Source organism: Balaenoptera physalus (assembly GCF_965194825.1).
Source record: "Balaenoptera physalus genome assembly, chromosome: 3".
Taxonomy (NCBI): domain Eukaryota; kingdom Metazoa; phylum Chordata; class Mammalia; order Artiodactyla; family Balaenopteridae; genus Balaenoptera; species Balaenoptera physalus.
In genome coordinates this window covers 152,022,681-152,046,991 of record NC_138890.1, presented here as the reverse complement: position 1 = coordinate 152,046,991, position 24,311 = coordinate 152,022,681, and the positions used below count along the sequence as shown (strand labels likewise).

Genomic DNA, 24,311 nt, shown 5'->3' with positions numbered 1-24,311 from the left:
ATCCCCTAATGTATACTTTTGGTATGAACCTAGGCAATGAAATCCAAAGCTCAGATTTATCAGATATGTAAATGCCTAAGGACAAAAACAAGCATCCTTATTCTGTTTACTCCCTGGATTCTTTCACTCAATTCCTAGCATGAAAAATATTTTACCCTCTTGAGATAACACTGATACTTAAAAGAAGATTTTTTAAACATATATTGCATTTTAGAATATTATTGTTTTTCAGCAGGCAAGTCTATGCAGGCATCTAGCCCACCATGTCATTAAAATGGGCATTAAAATGAAAATAGTACTCTGAAATCTTAATTGTTGTGAGTATTAAATAACATTATGCAAGAAAGCTCAGAGTTTGGCAAAGAATAAGCACATGATTCATGTTAAGAGTTGTTACTATCCAAGAAATTTTGACATTTACCTTAAGTTGAATATGAACTAGAATGTTAGAACTCTCCTTAATCTTTAATGTAGCAATTATGCTCTCTTCTGAATAGTAGGTATAGAAAGCACTGAGTTCTTTATCTTTTTCTAAGAGTTACAAACAAAATGGCACAACCTCAGGCAGAAATATACCTATGCCCAACATTACATGTTACTGATGCATTTCTTTCAGTGTTCATAATTTTAGCTCTTTAGCTACATAACTTTTCTCCTTTTTTCTTTGTAAAATGCTCTGGAAATGTATCCACTTGCCCTATGTGTTAGTCAGCTTAGGCTGCCATAACAAACTACCATACTAGGTGTTCTATTTAATAGAAATTTAATTTCTCACAGTTCTGGAGGCAGGAAGTCCAAGATCAGGGAGCGAGCCAGCATGGTCAGTTTCTGGCAACAGCTCTCTTCCTGGCTTGCAGATGGTCATCTTCTCACTGTGTTCTAACATGGTAGGGAGTAAGGTGAGGGAAAGAAAGATCTTCTTTTCCTTCTCTTTTTTCCTTCTCCTTCTTCATCTTCTTTTTCTTCTTCTAAGACCAGGGTCCTATCAGATTAGGGCCCTACGTTATGACTGCATTTAACTTTACCTCCTAAACACTCTATCTCCAGATAAAATCACATTGGTGTTAGGGCATAAAGATATGATTTTGGAGGAAACAATTTAGTCCATAGCACCCTGCTTCTTTGTGCAATGTATGAAGAAATGTGACTCTAAGTCATTCAGCCTGTAATATATTTCTTCTCAATCTATCAGTGTGTAAGATATTAGTAAGCAACATGGATTTTACCAATTTGACACATCCATCTATTTGACACAATATACTATTGAAGATGTGTATCTTTAAACCACTAAGTTAAATATTCCATAATTCTTAACTTACTATTCCACAACTCCTTTTCTGGACCAGTGTGTCAGTGATAATTGGTCACATGAGTTTCTAAATGAAATTATAAGGGAAAAAACTGAAAATATTAATACAAACACTGATATAAAAATTAAGCCCTCCTTGGCAAGTATATACAATGGAGAAAAGACAGTCTCTTCAGCAAGTGGTGTTGGTAAAGTTGGACAGCCACATGTAAATCAATGAAGTCAGAACACAGCCTCTCACCATACACAAAAATAAACTCAAAATGGCTTAAAGACTTAAATACAAAATGTGACACCATAAAACTCCTAGAATAGAACATAGGCAAAACATTCTCTGACATAAATCTTACCAATGTTTTCTTAGGTCAGTCTCTCAAAGAAATAAAAGTAAAAGCAAAAATAAACAAATGGGACCTAATCAAACTTACAAGCCTTCGTACAGCAGAGGAAACCATAAACAAAACGAAAAGACAACCTACAGACTGGGAGAAAATGTTTGCAAATGATATGATCGACAAGGGCTTAATTTCTAAAATATACAAATAGCTCATACAACTCAACAACAAAAAAACAAATAACCCAATCGAAAAATGGGCAGAAGACCTAAATAGACATTTCTCCAAATAAGACATACAGATGGCCAATAGGCACATGAAAAGATGCTCAACATCACTAATTATTAGAGAAATGCAAATCAAAACTATAATGAGGTATCACCTCACACCAGTCAGAATGGCCATCATTAAAAATTCTACAAATATCAAATGCTGGAGAGGGCGTGAAGAGACGGGAACCCTCTTGCACTGCTGGTGGGAATGTAAATTGATACAGCCACTAAGGAAAATAGTATGGACGTTCCTTAAATAACTAAAAATAGAGTTGCCATATGATCCCAGCAATCCTACTCCTGGGCATATATCTGGACAAAACTCTAGTTCGAAAAGATACCTGCACTCTTATGTTCAAGCAGCACTATTCATAATAGCTAAGACATGGAAACAACATAAATGTCCATGGACGGATGAATGAATAAAAGAGATGTGGTATATATATACAATGGAATATTATTCAGGCATAAAGGTGAATGAAATAATGCCATTTGCAGCAACATGGATGGGCCTAGAGATTATCATACTAAGTGAAGTAAGTCAGACAGAGAAAGACAAATACCATACGATATCACTTATATCTGGAATCTAAAATATGACATAAATGAACTTACCTACAAAACAGAAACAGACTCACAGACATAGAGAACAGACTTGTAAGTTGCCAAGGGGGAGGGGGTGGGGAGGGATGGATTGGGAGTTTGGGATTAGCAGATGCAAACTATTACATATAGAATGGATAAATGACAAGGTCCTACTGTATAGCACAGGGAACCCTATTCAATATCCTGTGGTAAACCATAATGGAAAAGAATATGAAAAAGAATATATGTGTGTGTGTGTGTGTGTGTGTGTGTGTGTGTGTGTGTGTGTAAAACTGAGTCCCTTTGCTGTACAACAGAAATTAACACATTATAAATCAACTATACTTCAATCAAATAAATTTTTTAAAAATCAAGCCCTCCTTGAGAGAATTAGAAAGTCAACAATACCAGATAGAAAAATGAGTTTTTAGAAAATATTAAAATTAAGCTACTTACATGTGTGGAATATATAATGATAAACAGATACTCATATAAATATAACTAATTCATATTCAGGGACATGGGATGGCTATTCCAGAGAGAGTTTATAAATGACGGTATATATATGACAGAGTGATCCATTTTGAAGCAAGATGTTGTAAAGGGCTAAACATAACCTTTGGATGTGAATATACCTGAATTTGTATCCTGGACTTACTATAAAATTTAGCTATGAACCATTGAATAGCTTACTCATAGTTTTTTGTCTGAAATACTGCAACTAACCACTAGAGATAATATCTAAGTCTGAGATTACTGAATGAATTGAATTAAGTAAGAAAATACAAAACCAGGTATATAAGAAGTGGTTTTAAAATATATTTAGGTCATATTCAGTCTTAGTTTTTTAATCTTTAAAATGCTGATATTATCCCTGGTTTTGATTTCCTGAATACATGAAATTATTCATGTATTTAGTCTAATGGCTAGCACAAAATAAGTATACAAATGCTGCAGTTTTACCTTTCTTATTTTTCCTTCAATCGACTAGTTAATTAAAATTGATCACTAATAAAAAAAATTATAGAAAGAAAAGAAAGGCAAAGACACAACATTGGTAAGGCCTTCCCCTCAAATTTTAAAAATAAAGGGAAACAAGCAAGAAAGTTAAAGAATTCATAAAGGCAGGAGAAGAAAATCAGATGAAAACAACATATGAGAAGTTGAAGAAGCACAGTTTATGAATAAGGGGCAGTCAGCAACATTAAGGCCAACAGAGAAATACAAATTTTGAGTGCTAAGAAAAGGGTATTGATTTTGCAATTTGAAATTCACTGGTTTCTTTGAAGAACAGTTTCAACAGAATAGTAGAAAAGGAAACCATATTGTGTGGAATTCATGAAAAAATGAGAAGTAATGACATGGTGATAAAAGAATAAAAAAAGAGTGTGTGATTGACTAAGGGCTAGAGAAAGCAAGATGAAATGGATTTTTCCCCATTAATAAGAAAAAAATGTTTTAAATGTTTATGGAATGTTGTTAGTGAAACTGATTGACTTAAGAGTGAGGGAAGTAAGACAATAAGGAAGGGAGGGATCAAGAGCACAGGTGAAGGCACCTATGTAGGAAAGAAGGCACACACTTTTCTTTAATACAGGCAGAAATGAAGAAATAAGAAATGGTAGAATGATATGGTGGAGTTTTGAAAAGTCAAAGACGTGATTATAGGAAGATATTTTTACAGGGAAGGGATAGCTGCAGAAGTACACCCTAGATGACTGATTTTTTTTTTTTTTCTCCTGTGAGGTAGGAGGTAAATTCATCTCTAAAAGGGTAAAAAAGTAACACTTTCTGATACGGAAGCTCATGGAAACTAGCAAACAATTGATCTTGGTATTTCAGCAAATAGGAGAGTGGTTGCATACTTAGAATTCAAAAATAATTGCTGTGTTTGGGTCTTGAAGAGAATAGAAATGGTTTGGAAGAGTCAAAATGAGAAAGCAAAAAACAAAAAAGAAAAACAACAAAAAAAGAGGAATGAATTGACCACATAAACACACAAACACACAATTCAAGAGTTTCAGTGACTTGGGCTTCCCCGGTGGCGCAGTGGTTGAGAGTCTGCCTGCTAATGCAGGGGGCACGGGTTCGGGCCCTAGTCTGGGAGGATCCCGCGTGCTGCGGAGCAGCTGGGCCCGTGAGCCACAATTACTGAGCCTGCGCCTCTGGAGCCTGTGCTCCGCAACGAGAGGGGCCGCGGTGGTGAGAGGCCCGCGCACCGCGATGAAGAGTGGCCCCCACTTGCCGCAACTAGAGAGAGCCCTCGCACAGAAACGAAGACCCAACACAGCCATAAATAAATAAAAATAATTAAAAAAAAAAAAAAAAGAATTATTAAAAAAAAAAAAAAAAAAAAAAAAAAAAAAAAAGAGTTTCAGTGACAGCTCAGTTGAAGTTAGAGAACATAAATTTGGAGTGAACCAAGTCTTAGAAGTCCTATTTTAAATCCTAAGGGAAGCTTGGTAATGAAATCCATTAAGAATACACTACCCAACTGAAAATTGAAAAGGAGATTAGGGAAGACAAATGTAATTACTCGAATTGTAATTTGGTCAAGACACCAAGGTTAATAACATTCCTCCTTTCTCAAAAGTTGCCATGAATTTTTTAATACCTTATAATGGCCAGTGTCACAATTTGTATTCCTTATACAAGAGATGAACTCTTTGATATGCATTTTTTAAATGTTAAGCACGTATATTAAGTATCTGTATTCACCATTACACATGCACATATATTTACGCCTATACAAATATTAGAGAACGAATTTTTTAATTAAAAAAGTGCTTGAAGAGAAAATAGCTGCCTCTTTCCCTTCCAAATCTGACAAGAAGTTGTGATTAAAACTGCGATCTGTCATAATAAAGGTGGAAATAATGTCTGAGTTACAAAATTGTTTAGGAGTTAAGAATATGGTCATCAGAGAGACCTTAGTGCAAGCCGGACTCTGCCCCTGTCAAGTTACGTATCAGCTATAAACTCATCTACTAACTGTAAAACAGAGACATGAATCCATATTGTATCATAGGGATTTTGAATAATAAGATAAAGCATATAGAATGCTTAACACAGAGAGTAAATTCTCAATAAATATAAATTATTATATTACCTGTTAATAGTTTTAATGCAATGCTTCTTTGATCCCAAGTATTGATATGTGAACAAGCAATTACGGAAAGCAAGGTTCATAAATTACCATCACTCTTTGGTAATGTCAGAATATGGAACAACCCTCTGTCTTATATATTTATTATGCTAAACTTTTCTATTATACATGTATCTTTCTTGGTGCAAATTTTGACCTATTTGCATTTGTAAATGATCTATTTTATAACGAGATTTTATCATTTGTTTAATTTTGATGACAATGTTCAAATGGTACTAAGCATTAAATCTACATAAAAGTACAGTGAATCTTCATTATCTCTTCAGAAAGTGTCTCTTCTGAGTATTCTTGTACTTGGCAAATATATATTCCTAAAAATATGAGAAAGCTTTAAAAAATTAAATAAAATTACATTTATGAAATATATATATCTCATGTTATTTGTATAAATTTCACTGATTATTTATTATACTTAACAATTATTTCTTACATTAATATGATAATTCAATTCTATGCTCATTCATGGAACCTGGTTTTAATATTAAATAAAATACATGAAAGAAAACTAACTTTCTAGCATTATTTTTTTAAATTTACTGGATTAAATATGTATAAACAATATTAAACAACATAACATTGCCATTACCCTTTCCTCCTAAAGTACCTTTAGAACAAAAGTTAAAGGAAGTGTTTAAGAAATAAAGAGCATAATCTATGTCTTTATCAAGTTAAAGCTCATATCCAAATATTTTACTGACAAAACTTAGTTTAAACAAAAAGGCATTTCATTAGTCCCAATAAATCTGGGAGCTAGAGTTACCTTAGGGATTACTGAATCTGTGTGTGTGTGTTTCTTTTATCTGCTTAGCTTCTCCTCCTTTTCTGCACTATTTATCTCTGTGTGTTGATCTTACTCTCTACTACTGAAGAATTGAAGAAAATGACCGAAAACAGATTTAAACTTACACCAACTCAGTTTGAGAACTACTGAATAAAAAAACTATAGTTCCCAAATCCTTTTTACAAAATCCTTGAGATCTACTTGTCTTTGGTTTTGTGTCCAAATTCTGAGCTAATTACTACGACCAGGATAACGGAAATTTTATTGCTCACATATGTCACGTGTCCACCTATATGTTGACAGGAGCTGGAAAACTGTGATTAGTAACCACATAGACCAGAACCCCATTGACAGAAAAGAGATAGCCTCCAGAGCAGAAGGAGTGCTATGGCCAGAAGAATGGAAGGAGGACTGTTGCGCAAATAAAACGAGCAGCTAAGTTAACTTTGTGATAAGATTCCATTAAATCAATAAAGAAAAAGTGGAGTTACAGAAAATACTGAATAAAAATAAATATGTTCTGCACAATGGATTAGTCACTGGAGTGTAGGCCCTTTGTTAACTTTGTGTAGGACTTTGTTCACATAGTTGCCATTCTCTATAACTTAGTCTCTTCAATTTATTATATAAAACTAGGAGACTGAACTAATCTCTATGGTACCTAATGGAGTAAAAACATTTTAGCTTTTAATAAGCTAACAAATGTGTTTCCTGGGTATTATCAATTTAAAGGAAAGCAGTAGATGAAAGTAGATAGATACTTGGCTTTGGGGTCAGATAGATCTATATGTCAAATCTGTCATTGAGCAATTATATCAACTAGTACAAAGAAGCAGTTTCCACAATGGTGGTGGGGAGATAGTAATATCCTCTACCTCCTAAGAGTTGTAATGAATACATGTGATAACTGCAGTGCCTGCCATGGAAAGGCCCCCTTAATAAATGTCAAGTGTTTTTTTAATTACTGTCATTATTATTTTTTATTTTTATACCCCTCAGAAAAGATTTTGCACATTTCTCATTGGGTACATGTTTAAACACTTGACATTTTTGTTTTAATATAGAAAATTTAAAAAATCGTCCTTCCACCAATTCCTGTGTTCCTTTGGTAATGAGTCCAAGTGAAGTGTTTTTTAAAATAACCCACAGTAGCACTTGGAATTTAGTAAAAATCCAAGGTTCAATTCCATCTAGAGTATTTGGAATAAAATGTTTTCTAGTCATACTAATTATGGGGTCATAGAAAGCAATTATGATGCTGCCTATTTCTCTCTGCTCCCCTGTCTCAGTAGACAGGGACATGGGAAAAGTGGAACGGTCAACAATAGACACTCCTCCATAGAATTATGCTATTAAAAGAAATTCTCATCAGAAAATGACACTTAATTGACACGAAAAGTTAAATACTGTTTTATGCTAAGTGGCCATCACCAGTGTTTTAAAGAGGTAATTAAAGAAAAGCACATTTCTTTTTAAAAAGCACTTGTTAAACACACTAAATTCAAAATGATCTTTAGGTAATTGCAGAAAAAGGAATGGAGAACTGCCCCACAATTTGTTTTATATACCCTGATGCAAGGTTCTGACTATTTTATTGGTGATCAGCATGGGATATGAATGTCATTGAATTCAAAGGAGTAAAAAAAAGAGTGAATAAATGAATGAATACCAGATCACAATTGCTAGTTTTTTCAATTCTCAGTGAGTAGGATTGATAACTTCCTTCAAATTCTCGCTTTGTATTTATTTTCAATATACATATTTAAGTGTAAAGATATAAATTTAATTATATATTAACAGATACACCATGTAAGTATTTTGGTTGAAATCAACATTTATCCAAAACCAAGACCAAAGGCAAATATCTCCATTATAGAACAAACTGTATGAACTCTGTGATATAAGAGTAAATCTAAAATGAAAATCAAAGAAAACAAGAAAGTGAGGACAATTCAAGAAGTCTAAACATATCAAGTGTTAGTGAAGTGAGCACAGGAAAACAGGAACACTCATTTTTTTGCTTGTAAAATTGTAAATTGTTAAAACACACCCTGGAGGAAAATATGGTAATATCTGGTGAATGCCTTATCACCTGGGAATTCCATGCCTATGTATGGACCCTAGAGAAAGACTTGCATGTGTGTACTAGATAGGGTGTACAAGGATGTTTACCATAGCAACGTTTGCAGCAAAAAATTAGAAAAAATAAACCATAGCTATTCATATGATAGATTAATTTAAAGCTGTAGAACACACTGGCAAATCTCAGAAATATACTGAGTGAAAAGAGCAGAATGCTAAACTTACATAGTCATATTTGCAAGTATTTTATGAAATACAGGTAAGACATATACTACATGAAGACACATGTAGTCAAGGATTAACTAAAAATACAACAGTTACCTTTGGAGGGCAATAAAGGCTCATGGGATTGCAGAAAGGAGTGAAAATTCACCTTTACTTTTAATAATAATTGTATAAAATTTTGAAATAAAAATGACAGGATGAAGAGTAAACAAGTGTATATACTATGTTATCTCAGTTATTTTCTATGTTTTAAACCTTCAAATAAAACTCAAGGAACTTCACAGTAAGTTCACCTTTCTAGTACTGTAAAAATATATATATATAATACGACTGTTCAGAGTCTCTACTAATCACTAATTCCAGTATTTGCAAATTTTTAAGTCTCCAAATTAAATGAAGAGTAATATGCACCCATTTTTAAAAAATGATGCTGCTGTTTCTTTCTATCAGGTTTAGGGAAAAAAACCTTAATTTAAAAATAAAGCTCAACTCCTTATATGACTCAAATGTGACCGATACTATGTCTGTGTATGTGTTATTAAGAGAAAGACAGGAACTGAAGATGAAGACATAGCAAAGGAATGACTTAAAAGTTTTTGAATATTGAAACCACTAATCTTTAAAATTTAAAACACTAATTTAAGACTGTGTTGCGTCTTTTATTTTTTCTGAAGAACAATGAGCATACTGGTGGTTTTTTAACGTTTTTTAATAACACTGATGCTGAGATGCTGCACAGACACTTTACTTTGTATATTGAGATATTTCTTTGTCACTAAGCTGTACACATTTTGTTGATGATTCTCCAGCACTATGCATTACATAGTTGGGCAAACACAAAGGCAAGAGTAGCTTGGGATTCCTACATGTTCCTGGAGAGAATCTGTCGTTTCTTACACTTTATTCATGTATATTCAAAAGAGAACCTATAGGTTCGAAGAAATTCTGACTTTCTTTTTAAATGTATTACATCATGAAAATGTTCATGCTCTGTCACTATTTTGAAAATTATTATCCAGAAAGCATGAAATGTGATCTTGAACATCCTGTTACCTATCACTATTGAATAAACAATGATATACACCACATATAGCTACCCTTAACAATAAGTTCTTCTATTCCAAAATAGTCCCCATATTCAATAATGTCCCTCAAATACTTCATATATTGATAAATGCTGTTTAGACAATATTATTGTTGATCCCCCTCCCACTTCCACTACAATAGTAACTTCATCCCAACTTGTAATCTTGAAATCTAGGAAATTCCAGATGTTATACTCTGAGGAAAAAAAAAAAAGCCACCAGATGATAAAATTATAAACTCAATATTTCTATGGTTATAAAAACAGACATGTTAAGCTATATTAGGATAGATTACTGACTAATCAGTGCTTACCAAGCTCGCTCAAAAATGTTTTGGATTCTTTTTTAGATAGTAACCCTTCTCCACTGTTCTAAAAGTTTAGTAAAAACTGCTGCTCATAGAGTCAATTCTTCTTAACGGCGACTGGGTGGTGTGCAGTAGGGTGATCCACTGTGGAAATAGAATAGCATATGCATTTGGTGACATACACTCTGGAGATGAGTTTGGTGGGATAGGTTTATTGGATCCGGAGAAGTTCAGGGGAAATTTAAGCCTCCACCCAAAATCCCTAGAGATACTGGGAGGTAAGGTGGACCGTCACCTTAGGAGAAATAGGCATTCAATACAATTTTATACAGAGCTTAAAAGTTCTGTCTGCTCAAGCAAGACAAGGACTTGGGGGGCATCCAGATGGCTCATATCTCAGTTATATTTATCACATTAAAATGCCTTGGTCTTTAAATTATAAGTATTTTACATGGGAAATCTTGTCCCAATCTTCATTATTTTACAATGAACCAGCAACTCTAGAAGGATGTAACCAGTTTAAAAGCATGGATGCTTTCTACCTACGCTACCACATTGTCTTTGACTAACATGAAATCTCAGGAGAGCCATGTTCATATGTAGGCAAAAGGAAATTTTTCCTGTTGTGTTGACTGAAATATTCCAAGGAAAGTCCCACTGAGAAAATACAATTTCCTACATCTAAGTGCTAAAGTGCTTAAAACTAAAGAGTCATTTATTTGGGCTTATCATAGTCCTCTGTAGGGAATCTATGTTAAACTGTAAATACCCTTGGATGGTAAAAGAAAACGCACAAGGATGAAATAGGCAGGTAGTCATATCCCTACACAATAAACAACTAGGCCATCAGAAGAGACATGGGATGACACATTAAGGATTTAACATGATGACAAAAATACAGATACGGATGATGTACTCTCAATGGTTTCTTGAAGTCCTCTTATCCCATTGCCAATTTGAAGCAGAAAAATGAAAAAATCAATTAGAATGGAACTGAAAGTTACTCAAATACAGAGATAAAGACAACCTAAATAATTGCAAGAATGAGTTGACTGTGGACTTTGATATAAAACCAGAACAGCTAAAACAACAGATTTTTGAATAGAATTCTCCATCCTTAGCCCAACTCTCTAGCAGAACCTCTAGGGTGATGAGGTTAAGAATACAGCTCAGATTTTTAAATTTTTTCTTACGAGGAGATTAACCAAGATGGCGGAGGAGAAGGACGTGCTCTCACTCCCTCTTGCGAGAACACCAGAATCACAACTGGCTGCTGGACAATCATCGACAGGAAGACACTGGAACTCACCAAGGAGGATACTCCACATCCAAGGACAGAGGAGAAGCCACAGTGAGACAGTAGGAGGGGCGCAATCAGAGTAAAATCAAATCCTATAACGGCTGGGTGGGTGACTCACAAACTGGTGAACACTTATACCACAGAAGTCCACTCACTGGAGTGAAGGTTCTGAGCCCCACGTCAGGCTTCCCAACCTGGGGGTCTGGCAACGGGAGGAGGAATTCATAGAGAATCAGACTTTGAAGCCTAGTGGGAATTGATTGCAGGACATCTAAAGGACTGGGGGAAACAGAGACCCCACTCTTGGAGGGCGCACACGGAATAGTGTGCACCGGGACCCGGGGGAAGGAGCAGTGACCCTGGGGGAGACTGAACCAGACCTACCTGCTATGGTTGGAGGGTCTCCTGCAGAGGCAGGGGCTGGCTCTGTTTCACCGTGGGGACAAGGACACTGGCAGCGGAGGTTCTGGGAAGTACACCTTGGCGTGAGCCCTCCCAGAGTCTGCCATTAGCCCCACCAAAGAGCCCAGGTAGACTCCAGTGTTGGGTTGCCTCAGGCAAAACAACCAACAGGGAGGCAACCCAGCCCCACCCATCAACAGTCAAGTGGATTAAAGTTTTACAGAGCTCTGACCACCACAGCAACAGTCAGCTCTACCCACCACCAGAGCCTCCTATCAAGCCTCTTAGATAGCCTGATCCACCAGAGGGCAGACAGCAGAAGAAAAACTACAATCCTGCAGCCTGTGGAACAAAAACCACATTCACAGAAAGATAGACAAGATGAAAAGGCAGAGGGCTATACACCAGATGAAGGAACAAGAAAAAACCCCAGAAAAACAACTAAATGAAGTGGAGATAGGCACCCTTCCAGAAAAAGAATTCAGAATAATGATAATGAAGATTATCCAGGACCTTAGAAAAAGAATGGAAGCAAAGATTGAGAAGATGCAAGAAATGATTAACAAAGACTTAGAAGAATTAAAGAACAAACAAACAGAGATGAACAATACAATAACTGAAATGAAAACTACACTAGAAGGAATCAATAGCAGAATAACTGAGGCAGAAGAACGGATAAGTGACCTGGAAGACAGAATGGTGGAATTCACTGCTGCAGAACAGAATAAAGAAAAAAGAATGAAAAGAAATGAAGACAGCCTAAGAGACCTCTGGGACAACATTAAACGCAACAACATTCGCATTATAGGGGTCCCAGAAGGAGAAGAGAGAGAGAAAGGACCAGAGAAAATATTTGAAGAGATTATAGTCAAAAACTTCCCTAACATGGGAAAGGAAATAGCCACCCAAGCCCAGGAAGCTCAGAGTCCCATACAGGATAAACCCAAGGAGAAACACACCGAGACACATAGTAATCAAATTGGCAAAAATTAAAGACAAAGAAAAATTATGGAAAGCAGCAAGGGAAAAACGACAAATAACATACAAGGGAACTCCCATAAGGTTAACAGATGATTTCTCAGCAGAAACTCTACAAGCCAGAAGGGAGTGGCATGATATACTTAAAGTGATGACAGGGAAGAACCTACAACCAAGATTACTCTACCCGGCAAGGATCTCATTTAGATTTGATGGAGAAATCAAAAGCTTTACAGACAAGCAAAAGCTAAGAGAATTCAGCACCACCAAACCAGTTCTACAACAAATGCTAAAGGAACTTCTCTTTCTTGTGGGAAACACAAGAGAAGAAAAGGACCTACAAAAACAAACCCAAAACAATTAAGAAAATGGTCATAGGAACATACATATTGATAATTACCTTAAATGTGAATGGATTAAATGCTCCAACCAAAAGACACAGGCTTGCTGAATGGATACAAAAACAAGACCCATATATATGCTGTCTACAAGAGACCCACTTTAGACCTAGGGACACATACAGACTGAAAGTGAGGGGATGGAAAAAGATATTCCATGCAAATGGAAATCAAAAGAAAGCTGGAGTAGCTATACTCATATCAGATAAAAGAGACTTTAAAAGAAAGAATGTTACAAGAAACAAGGAAGGACACTACATAATGATCAAGGGATCAATCCAAAAAGAAGATATAACAATTATAAATATATATGCACCCAACATAGGAGCACCTCAATACATAAGGCAACTGCTAACAGCTATAAAAGAGGAAATCGACAGTAACACAATAATAGTGGGGGACACTAACATCTCACTTACACCAATGGACAGATCATCCAAAATGAAAATAAATAAGGAAACAGAAGCTTTAAATGACACAATAGACCAGATAGATTTAATTGATATTTATAGGACATTCCATCCAAAAACAGCAGATTACACGTTCTTCTCAAGTGTGCATGGAACTTTCTCCAGGACAGATCACATCTTGGGTCACAAATCAAGCCTCAGTAAATTTAAGAAAATTGAAATCATATCAAGCATCTTTTCTGACCACAACACTATGAGATTAGAAATCAATTACAGGGAAAAAAACGTAAAAAACACAAACACATGGAGGCTAAACAATACGTTACTAAATAACCAAGAGATCACTGAAGAAATCAAAGAGGAAATCAAAAAATACCTAGAGACAAATGACAATGAAAACACGATGATCCAAAACCTATGGGATGCAGCAAAAGCAGTTCTAAGAGGGAAGTTTATAGCTATACAAGCCTACCTAAAGAAACAAGAAAAATCTCAAGTAAACAATCTAACCTTACACCTAAAGGAACTAGAGAAAGAAGAACAAACAAAACCCAAAGTTAGCAGAAGGAAAGAAATCATAAAGATCAGAGCGGAAACAAATGAAATAGAAACAAAGAAAACAATAGCAAAGATCAATAAAACTAAAAGCTGGTTCTTTGAGAAGATAAACAAAATTGATAATCCATTAGCCAGACTCATCAAGAAAAAGAGGGAGAGCACTCAAATCAATAAAATCAGAAATGAAAAAGTAGAAGTTACAACAGACATCGCAGAAATACAAAGCATCCTAAGAGACTACTACATGCAACTCTATGCCAATAAAATGGACAACCTGGAAGAAATGGACAGATTCTTAGAAAGGTATAACCTTCCAAGACTGAACCAGGAAGAAACAGAAAATATGAACAGACCAATCACAAGTAATGAAATTGAAACTGTGATTAAAAATCTTCCAACAAACAAAAGTCCAGGACCAGATGGCTTCACAGGTGAATTCTATCAAACATTTAGAGAAGAGCTAACACCCATCCTTCTCAAACTCTTCCAAAAAATTGCAGAGGAAGGAACACTCCCAAACTCATTCTATGAGGCCACCATCACCCTGATACCAAAACCAGACAAAGACACTACAAAAAAAGAAAATTACAGACCAATATCACTGATGAATATAGATGCAAAAATCCTCAACAAAATACTAACAAACAGAATCCAACAACACATTAAAAGGATCATACACCATGATCAAGTGGGATTTATCCCAGGGATGCAAGGATTCTTCAATATACGCAAATCAATCAATGTGATATACCATATTAACAAATTGAAGAATAAAAACCATATGATCCTCTCAATAGATGCAGAAAAAGCTTTTGACAAAATTCAACACCCATTTATGATAAAAACTCTCCAGAAAGTGGGCATAGAGGGAACCTACCTCAACATAATAAAGGTCATATATGACAAAGCCACAGCAAACATCATTCTCAACGGTGAAAAACTGAAAGCATTTCCTCTAAGATCAGGAACGAGACAAGGATGTCCACTCTCACCACTATTATTCAACATAGTTCTGGAAGTCCTAGCCACGGCAATCAGAGAAGAAAAAGAAATAAAAGAAATACAAATTGGAAAAGAAGAAGTAAAACTGTCACTGTTTGCAGATGACATGATACTATACATAGAGAATCCTAAAACTGCCACCAGAAAACTGCTAGAGCTAATTAATGAATTTGGTAAAGTTGCAGGATACAAAATTAATGCACAGAAATCTCTTGCATTCCTATACACTAATGATGAAAAATCTGAAAGAGAAATTATGGAAACACTCCCATTTACCATTGCAACAAAAAGAATAAAATACCTAGGAATAAACCTACCTAGGGAGACAAAAGACCTGTATGCAGAAAACTATAAGACACTGATGAAAGGAATTAAAGATGATACCAACAGATGGAGAGATATACCATGTTCTTGGATTGGAAGAATCAACATTGTGAAAATGACTCTACTACCCAAAGCAATCTACAGATTCAATGCAATCCCTATCAAAAATTACCAATGGCATCATTTTTTACAGAACTAGAACAAATCATCTTAAAATTTGTATGGAGATACAAAAGACCCCGAATAGCCAAAGCAGTCTTGAGGGAAAAAAACAGAGCTGGAGGAATCAGACTCCCTGACTTCAGACTATACTACAAAGCTACAGTAATCAAGACAATATGGTACTGGCACAGAAACAGAAACATAGATCAATGGAACAAGATAGAAAGCCCAGAGATAAACCCACGCACCTATGGTCAACTAATCTATGACAAAGGAGGCAAAGATATACAATGGAGAAAAGACAGTCTCTTCAATAAGTGGTGCTGGTAAAACTGGACAGCTACATGTAAAAGTATGACATTAGAATACTCCCTAACACCATACACAAAAATAAACTCAAAATGGATTAGAGACCTAAATGTAAGACTGGACACTATAAAACTCTTAGAGGAAAACATAGGAAGAACACTCTTTGACATAAATCACAGCAAGATCTTTTTTGATCCACCTCCTAAAGTAATGGAAATAAAAACAAAAATAAACAAATGGGACCTAATAAAATGTAAAAGCTTTTGCACAGCAAAGGAAACCATAAACAAGACGAAAAGACAACCCTCAGAATGGGAGAAAATATTTGCAAACGAATCAACGGACAAAGGATTAATCTCCAAAATATATAAACAGCTCATTCAGCTCAATATTAAGGAAACAAACACCCCAATCCAAAAATGGGCAGAAGACCTGCATAGACATTTCTCCAAAGAAGACATACAGACGGCCACGAAGCACATGAAAAGATGCTCAACATCACTAATTATTAGAGAAATGCAAATCAAAACTACAATGAGGTATCACCTCACACCAGTTAGAATGGGCATCATCAGAAAATCTACAAACAACAAATGCTGCAGAGGGTGTGGAGAAAAGGGAACCCTCTTGCACTGTTGGTGGGAATGTAAATTGATACAGCCACTATGGAGAACAATATGGAGGTTCCTTAAAAAACTAAAAATAGAATTACCATATGACCCAGCAATCCCACTACTGGGCATATACCCAGAGAAAACCGTAATTCAAAAAGACACATGCATCCAAATGTTCATTGCAGCACTATTTACAATAGCCAGGTCATGGAAGCAACCTAAATGCCCATCGACAGACGAATGGATAAAGAAGTTGTGGTACATATATACAATGGAATATTACTCAGCCATAAAAAGGAACGAAATTGAGTCATTTGTTGAGACGTGGATGGATCTAGAGACTGTCATACAGAGTGAAGTAAGTCAGAAAGAGAAAAACAAATATCGTATATTAACGCATGTATGTGGAACCTAGAAAAATGGTACAGATGAACCGGGTTGCAGGGCAGAAGTTGAGACACAGATACAGAGAACAAACATATGGACACCAAGGGGGGAAAACTGCGGTGGGGTGGGGATGGTGGTGTGCTGAATTGGGCGATTGGGATTGACATGTATAAAGTGATGTGTATAAAATTGATGACTGATTCAAAAAAAAAAAACAATAACAAAACAAAACAAACCACTGGATTCTTCAATTTTGGAAAGTGAAGAGGGACCATATTAAACACTATATAAATTTGTGTATTACTGTTTTGGGGACTCATGTTTTCTTTCATCAAGCACCAAAATAAAAGTAGAAGGCAGAGCTCCTTAGAATTAGAATAAGGAAGAATTACGATAAGCAAAAGGATATATTACCATAAGGAAGAGGTGTTGTAGTCATAAATACAAATGAAAACTAAATAATTTGGGCAAATTAATGAATGTTTGAATGATAAATTACCAGTCAATATATAAAACCTTTGAAAGAACTGCAGGATTTCCTGGACAGGACGGGGCTCAAGGGCAATTTCGAAATCATTTTTGACAAAAAAAACTGTGGAGAAAATTAATGTTAACACATATAGCAATTCTCATACTCCTACAATTAGTCAACAAACTAGGATTTCTCCTTTTATGAAAGACTAAGCATTATAAAGGGAATCAAAATCCTGCTGAAATTACCCATAGGGTACACTATTATGACCCCAGGGATTCCCAATACTGCTAAGGCATTCAATATTTTCTAATACTCTAAATCTTCACTGAGCATGTGCAATATATTATTCCTGTATTAGGTACAGTGAGCAAGACATACATGATTCCTGTACTAACTGAACTTATGGTGTAGAAGAAAGATAAGAAGAAATTACAATACCTGTTTTTACTATATTTCCCTTATAGCATTACTGTCTTAAAAGAAACGCACATCATGCGGTAGGACTGAAGAATAGGCATATATAGCATAGAGAATGTGAGCAGTGGGGCATGTGGAACAGGGTTTGCCTCCTGGTCCAAGTGAAGTTTAACTGAAATCAAAACAATAATAAAGAATATTCCAATAGATGGAAATAGTGCATGTATGTTCCAAACTAGATATGAGACTGGAATAAAATTTTATTCTGACTGGGGTTTATTATTGCAATGGGGACTGATAGGTGTTAAGGTTGGAGAGGTGTAAATTAGGACCTTTTAATCTATGCTAAAAAATTAGGCATTTTTTTTTTCCTCTAAGGACAGTAAAAAGAAAGTGTAAGGATTTCACTAATGGGGTTGGCTTACATTTTAGAAAAGAAATTTACCTGGTAAGAAAAAAAATCTTGGATTAAGACTGAAGATTGGGAAAGCAGCTGGCAGGCTGCTGAAGGAGTTGAAGTCTATAACAATAATTGTTTCTTGATACTTGAGATGGTGGTGATGAGGATGGAGAGAAGGGAAGGATTAGAAAGACAGGACATTGTGGCTCACTGGGAAATAAATGAGGGAAAGAAAGAAGTTAAGGACTCCCAGGGCGCTCATTTGGGTAACTAGATGGCTAATGGCACCATGATGTAAATTAGGAAGCACACTGAAGATGCAGGTTCTGTCTCCCAACACCTGAAAAGCGAACATGGGGGTGGGAGTTGGGAGTAGTTCACGGAGACGACAAATTTATTTTAGGAAATTCTGAGTTCCAGGTGACAGAGAGACCTCCAACTGAAAATGTCCTCTAGGCAGTTTGCTATATGGGCTTAGTGAACAGAAGGAAGATGTGTCAGCTAGCCAGGAAATCGATGTTTACTGACAGCCTACTATGTGCCAGGAACTGTTTGGTGTCATGTAGATACAGCCAAGGGTCCTGTTCTCATGAATTTATAGTCTGGCTGTAGGTACACACTGTCGTGTCAAGAGGGAATGAGTTTCCTAGAAAGAAGTCACAGATTCACAAGAGAATCAGGTTTAGGAAAGAACCTGGGGGAGCCTACACATTTATGGGCAATGTGCAAAAATAATGAAAAAAAAAAAGGTTGGGGTTTTTCTTTTCCTTTACAAAATATGGTGGTCTAGTAAGGACTGATAACAGGAAGATGCATTAGATAATGACTTAAAGTTTAAATTTACTTCATCTGCATGGCAGTTGCTAGTGACCTTGGTGTGAGCTGAGCAGAGTCAGTGAAGAACCATATTATAGTGGGTTGGGGAGAGAGAGGTGGGAAGGTGCAGATAATGCTTTCCTATTTGTGAGGAGGATGATACAAAGAACGAAAGCAACTACGGCAGTAAATAATTGCTGGAAGATGAAGAGTCAATGAGGGAATTTTTTTAAGATAGAGAATGTTTAAAAGTTACTGGGGAGGAGCCCATTGAGAGAAAATCTATAAAAATTGCCATCTCTCCACTGTCTGAAATAAGATAGAAAGCACTCTACACCCTAAAACAAGATGCTGACGGTCATACCTCTTTAGTTGAGGTATATATGCTGATAAAGGAGACCGTCCTCATGATCCCCATTCGATGCATAGCCTCTTAGATAGCAAATATAATTTAATGAAGGCCATTAGAGGCTAATAAAGTTCAGCCACTGTCAAATGCAAACTGAACATGTGAAAGGTCTTAACAATTACATACACCACCCAGTATAACTTTTATTATTAGCACTGTCATTTTCTGTCCTCTAAACTTCAGGCCTTCCTTGTTTATACTTTATCACAATACCTTACCCCCTAAAAATTATTTTCTCCGGTTATATTAATTACTTGAATTTCAAATGAAGTCCAAAAAGCCTCATATTGGCACTTAGTGGCACTAAAGTTAAAAGGAAAAATAAGAAGATAAACTGTTTTGGCACTCTGTCTTTCTTTAAAGCCTGGCTTTGGGCCTCGTTTTAAAACATATTACCAAAGGTCTCATCGTATTTCTGCCTGTATTCAATAAACGGCTAAGTGGTCGTGCATTCATTATGCCATGAGCTGCACACAGATGCAAATGGATACCATTTATAATATTTTACAATGTTTTCCAAGCCCATCTAGAATGATAGAGACCTGGCAAATGTTAACCCACCTCAAAGACTTCTTTTATTGCATTCTTTAATAGATTGGTGCAATTTCTTTGCATGCTATAAAAGTCAAGAAAGTATTTCCATGGTATTAAATGGTAACACATGGAGACCATTTCGTTTTTAAGAAGAATGTTCTCTACTTTGTGATTTGTGTTTTTTAATGCCCTTTTCCTTCCTCTTGTTCTTTCAGGGACAGTTTGATTCAGAGTAATGGAGCGGTGGAAATTAAATGAGGGTGCATGAAGTCCAATGAACTCAGTATACTGCTTATCTTGTAACTATACTTAATCTAAATAACCTTTTTTATGCTCTGCTGGAATGGCATTTTCAAAAGGCTATATAGTAGTAAATGAGAGTATATGTCAGTAAGGATTTGCTAGACAAATCAGATCTCACAGAGAAGTATATCTATCCATTACTATTTAATACACACTTCAGTTTGAAGGAGGATTTTTGGGTGTGTGATCAGACCATTAACATTTACTGTCATTTGGGCTATGTTTTCTAACTTTTCTCCTTTCCCTTTTTATTTTCATTTATTTTTTATTTATTTTTTCCAATGGAGGCTTTCAGACCAAAATTGTCTCCAAAAGAAAGAATGAAGTGATTTATATACATACAAATCACTGACTCAGTTTTTCTTACCAAATGTGTATTTTTCAGAAGTGAAAGATTTCTAAGGGATAATGTCAACACAAATGGTAGTATGCAAGAAAGAATTTAATCCACACACATAAAACACATGGCAGGCATGTCCTCTGATAACAACTTTTACTTTCTTTTCAGTGATATAGCTTTCCTTTATTATTATGTTTGAAGGAATGATTTACTAAGTAGCACTCAGAAAACAGCTTTTCTGTCTCAGCTACTGCCCCTCCCTTTGGTCTTTTGTGAAAAGTGGTTAAGTTTGTGCTCAAGGCAGTGGTAAAGTTTATGTGTCAGTTATCTTATAATACTTAGTTTCTTCCAATATCCTAAAGCAGACCTTATGGTACATTTGGATATTTAGGCTTTTCCCTTAGCTCTGGTTAAGAGGCCTAGTATTTTCATCCTATCCTAGAACAGCCAGCACTGCTCTGTTCCTTCCAGACCCCTTCCCATGGGCCACCTTCCCGTTTTGTCTCTGAGACACAGTAATGCTTGAAGTCTTCCCACAAGCTGCTTGACTTTTTAAAAACTACCTTCCTCCTGCCTGCCTCTGTATATGTTCACTTGCTGCACTTACCCAGTGTTTGCTTCCACTGAGATCAACTAGACATGGACCTTTGGATAACAGGCTCTCATCACCTAATAAACCACTCACCATCTGCATTTACGACAGTTCTGTCAGTTCCTCATTGATGGGTGGATACAATTCAACTAAAAATCCCACATCCTCCCAAACTCTTCTATTTGATGAAAGAAATCCAGCCATTACTTGAGGAGTTTAAAGAGAAAATTCTGGAAAGTTAGTCTTTGGATCTCAATTTTACCAGAATTGACATGTGCAGAATACTTTCATAATTACAAGAGCAATAGAAATTCCACTTTCCCATACCCTGCAGTAACCTCAGAAGTAGTCACTGCCTTCATCCTGATAAAACACAGGTCTAGTAGAAAGATGTGAGTGAGACCAGCAAGTGCTTCCTTAAATTGTGTGCCCTATGTGTCTCCTTCTCCTCACCTTAGTCCCTGACCAAGATCCCCTTTTTCACTACCTTAAATTGTCTCATTATAGTCCAACAACATCCAATGACATAACGTTCTGATGTGTTCTTTTTAATTTCTACTTCTTTCACATTTTTCCTACTCTCCCCACGACCACCTTAGCCTACACCTTGAAAAGTTCACATCTGTGAGTAGTTTCTATAGCTGGTTATTCCAAACATAGTTTCTATCAATACGATACAAACTGTTCTTTAACTTCTTGTCAAATAAATTTTGCTAAAAAATTGCTTTCATCAAATCATTTCCTCCATCTAAAGATCTCCAATAACTATAATTCCCAGTTTTATTAAGTACAATATCCTCTGATTAAAATTAAAGTTCTTTATAGTTTTGATTCTTAGAGTGTGGTCCCCACACTGGGGACATCAGCAACACCTGGTGACTTTTTAGAAATGAAAATTGAGACTCACTCCAGACTCACTGAGTCAGAAACCCTAGGGGTGGGGAGAGAAAACTGTGTTTTAACAAGCCTTCTAGGTTATTCTAATGTTCAATAAAGCATGGGAATCATTGGTTATTTTTCCCATCTACATGCTTGTAGGTGAATGTTTACATGAATGAATGTTTTATTTTTTTCAAAATGGAAACTCCTAATCACATAAACTACACCCTCTGCTCACAATTAAATAGTATCAGAATTAAATAGCAAATTACACAATTTAAAAATCAAATCACTTAGTACTTCAAATGTACTATCTAAATTTTAAAGAGGAAATCAAAGTTGCAGTTCTGGACTCTAAAAATTAAGAATATATTAAAACATATGGAATGCAGACAAAACCATACTTAAATAGTTATATTTGTCGATGTTGTAGTTATTAGACTAGAAAGAAAATAATAATTGAGCTGAACTTTTAACTCAAGAAGTTAGAATAAGAAAATCAAAATAATTCCAAGAATAGCGTTAATTAAAAGTAGAAGTAATGAATTAGAAAACAGTTAAAAATACAATTATAGAAGAGACCAATAAAATAGAGTACCCTTTGGAAAATCTAATAAAGACAATATAAATACACAAGAAACTAAACTAAATTTTCTGTCTTCAGACAGAAAGAATGCCACACTAATATTTTTAAAAATTAACATGAAATGGATATTTCCTGAGAAAATATAAACCAAAGAGTAACTCAATAAGAAAACTAAACTTCGAAAGCCATTAGGAAATTTTTGACCAATGAGTTTGCCCCCAAAATGTTACTAGACACAAAAACTTTTATCAATGCCGTCTTTCAAAATCTTCAAGAATGGTATTTCCAGAGTTCCAGAAAGTATAAGAAGAGTGTAAGCTTTGCAATTCATTTCACTAGTGTGACTTTTTATACCATCATCTGAAAAGGAAACTCAGTGACAGAAAACTTCATTCCTAGCCAGTCCATCCAACTAATACATTAAAATAATAAAACACCATGACTAAGTTGACTTCATTTCAAGGTTGTTTCAAATATAACATACTTACTGTTATTAACCATCTCAGCAGGTAAGAAAAGAAAAACATAATCATCTTTTTACACTGTCAAAGTTATGTAGTAAAAGTAAATAACTTTTTAAAATAAAAAACATTCTAACATCTCAGAATTTATTATTAAAAATATACAGATTACTATGCATATCTTAGATCAATAACCAACAGCATGTTTACTTTTAAAACATATTCTCATTTAAAAGAATGCCTACTAATACTTTTACTATTCAATACAGTTTTGTAAGTTCTAGCCAAGCTAGTGAGACAAAAATGAATAAAGTTTACATTTTGGAAAGGAGGGTATTAATTTATCATTATTCGTAGAGGATATAATATGCTGCTTTGAAAACCCAAGAAAATAATAGAAATTATCATAATTACTAAGAGTTTTATAAGCAGACTAGAGACAGTATAATATCTCCAAAAGTCAGTAGATTTTCTAATTATGACTTAGAAATAATAAAAACAAATTTTAATACATTTAAAATAGTAAGTAAATACACAAACAGAACAGAAAGATAAATCATAGGCATGAGATGAAAGGTCCATAAACTAACCTGGGTGTAAAACATTAGTATATTTTAGGAACAATATTTTAAATCAAAGACTATGGATAATAAATGGTGTTGAGACAATTTACTTAATTGTCTCAACACAATTAACAAAACAAACTTAAACAAAAAATGAACATTACGTACCAGTGTCACCGGCAAAGCCCATTAACAATTCCCAGGAAATGAAAATAGAATGTGCGTAATAAAATAAAGTCTAACCTTTTTCTCTTCCTTTGTGCTTAGTCTCACGTGCTCATAGGGTGTCGTGTGCAGAGACCTTGGCCCAGGCACCTCAGACCAGAGTTCCCAGTGCGAAACGGCTGCGGCGACGCCTCAGCTCCGGACGGTGTGCAGAAGCGCTGCCCACCACACGCAACTCAAAATGGCGGCGGCAGGCAGAGACGCTGCGCCTGGCCCTGCGCTCCGGAGCCTGAGCAGCACAGCTGCACATGCCTGATGAGAACTCTGCCCCTCCCCTTCCGAGGAAGCCCTAGAAAGCAGCCCCGCCCACCTCCTGGCGG

The 24,311-nt window shown here is 35.6% G+C and overlaps 1 long non-coding RNA gene across 1 annotated transcript in view; it reads right to left on the bottom strand.

The window, feature by feature from the left end:
* Positions 1-24,087, bottom strand: part of LOC309656905 — a 260,350-nt gene extending 236,263 nt beyond the window's left edge. The window contains exon 1 of the long non-coding RNA XR_014261599.1: positions 24,010-24,087. This is a non-coding gene — a long non-coding RNA (uncharacterized lncRNA). The remainder of the gene's footprint in view (positions 1-24,009) is intronic.
* Positions 24,088-24,311: the final 224 nt, after the last annotated feature.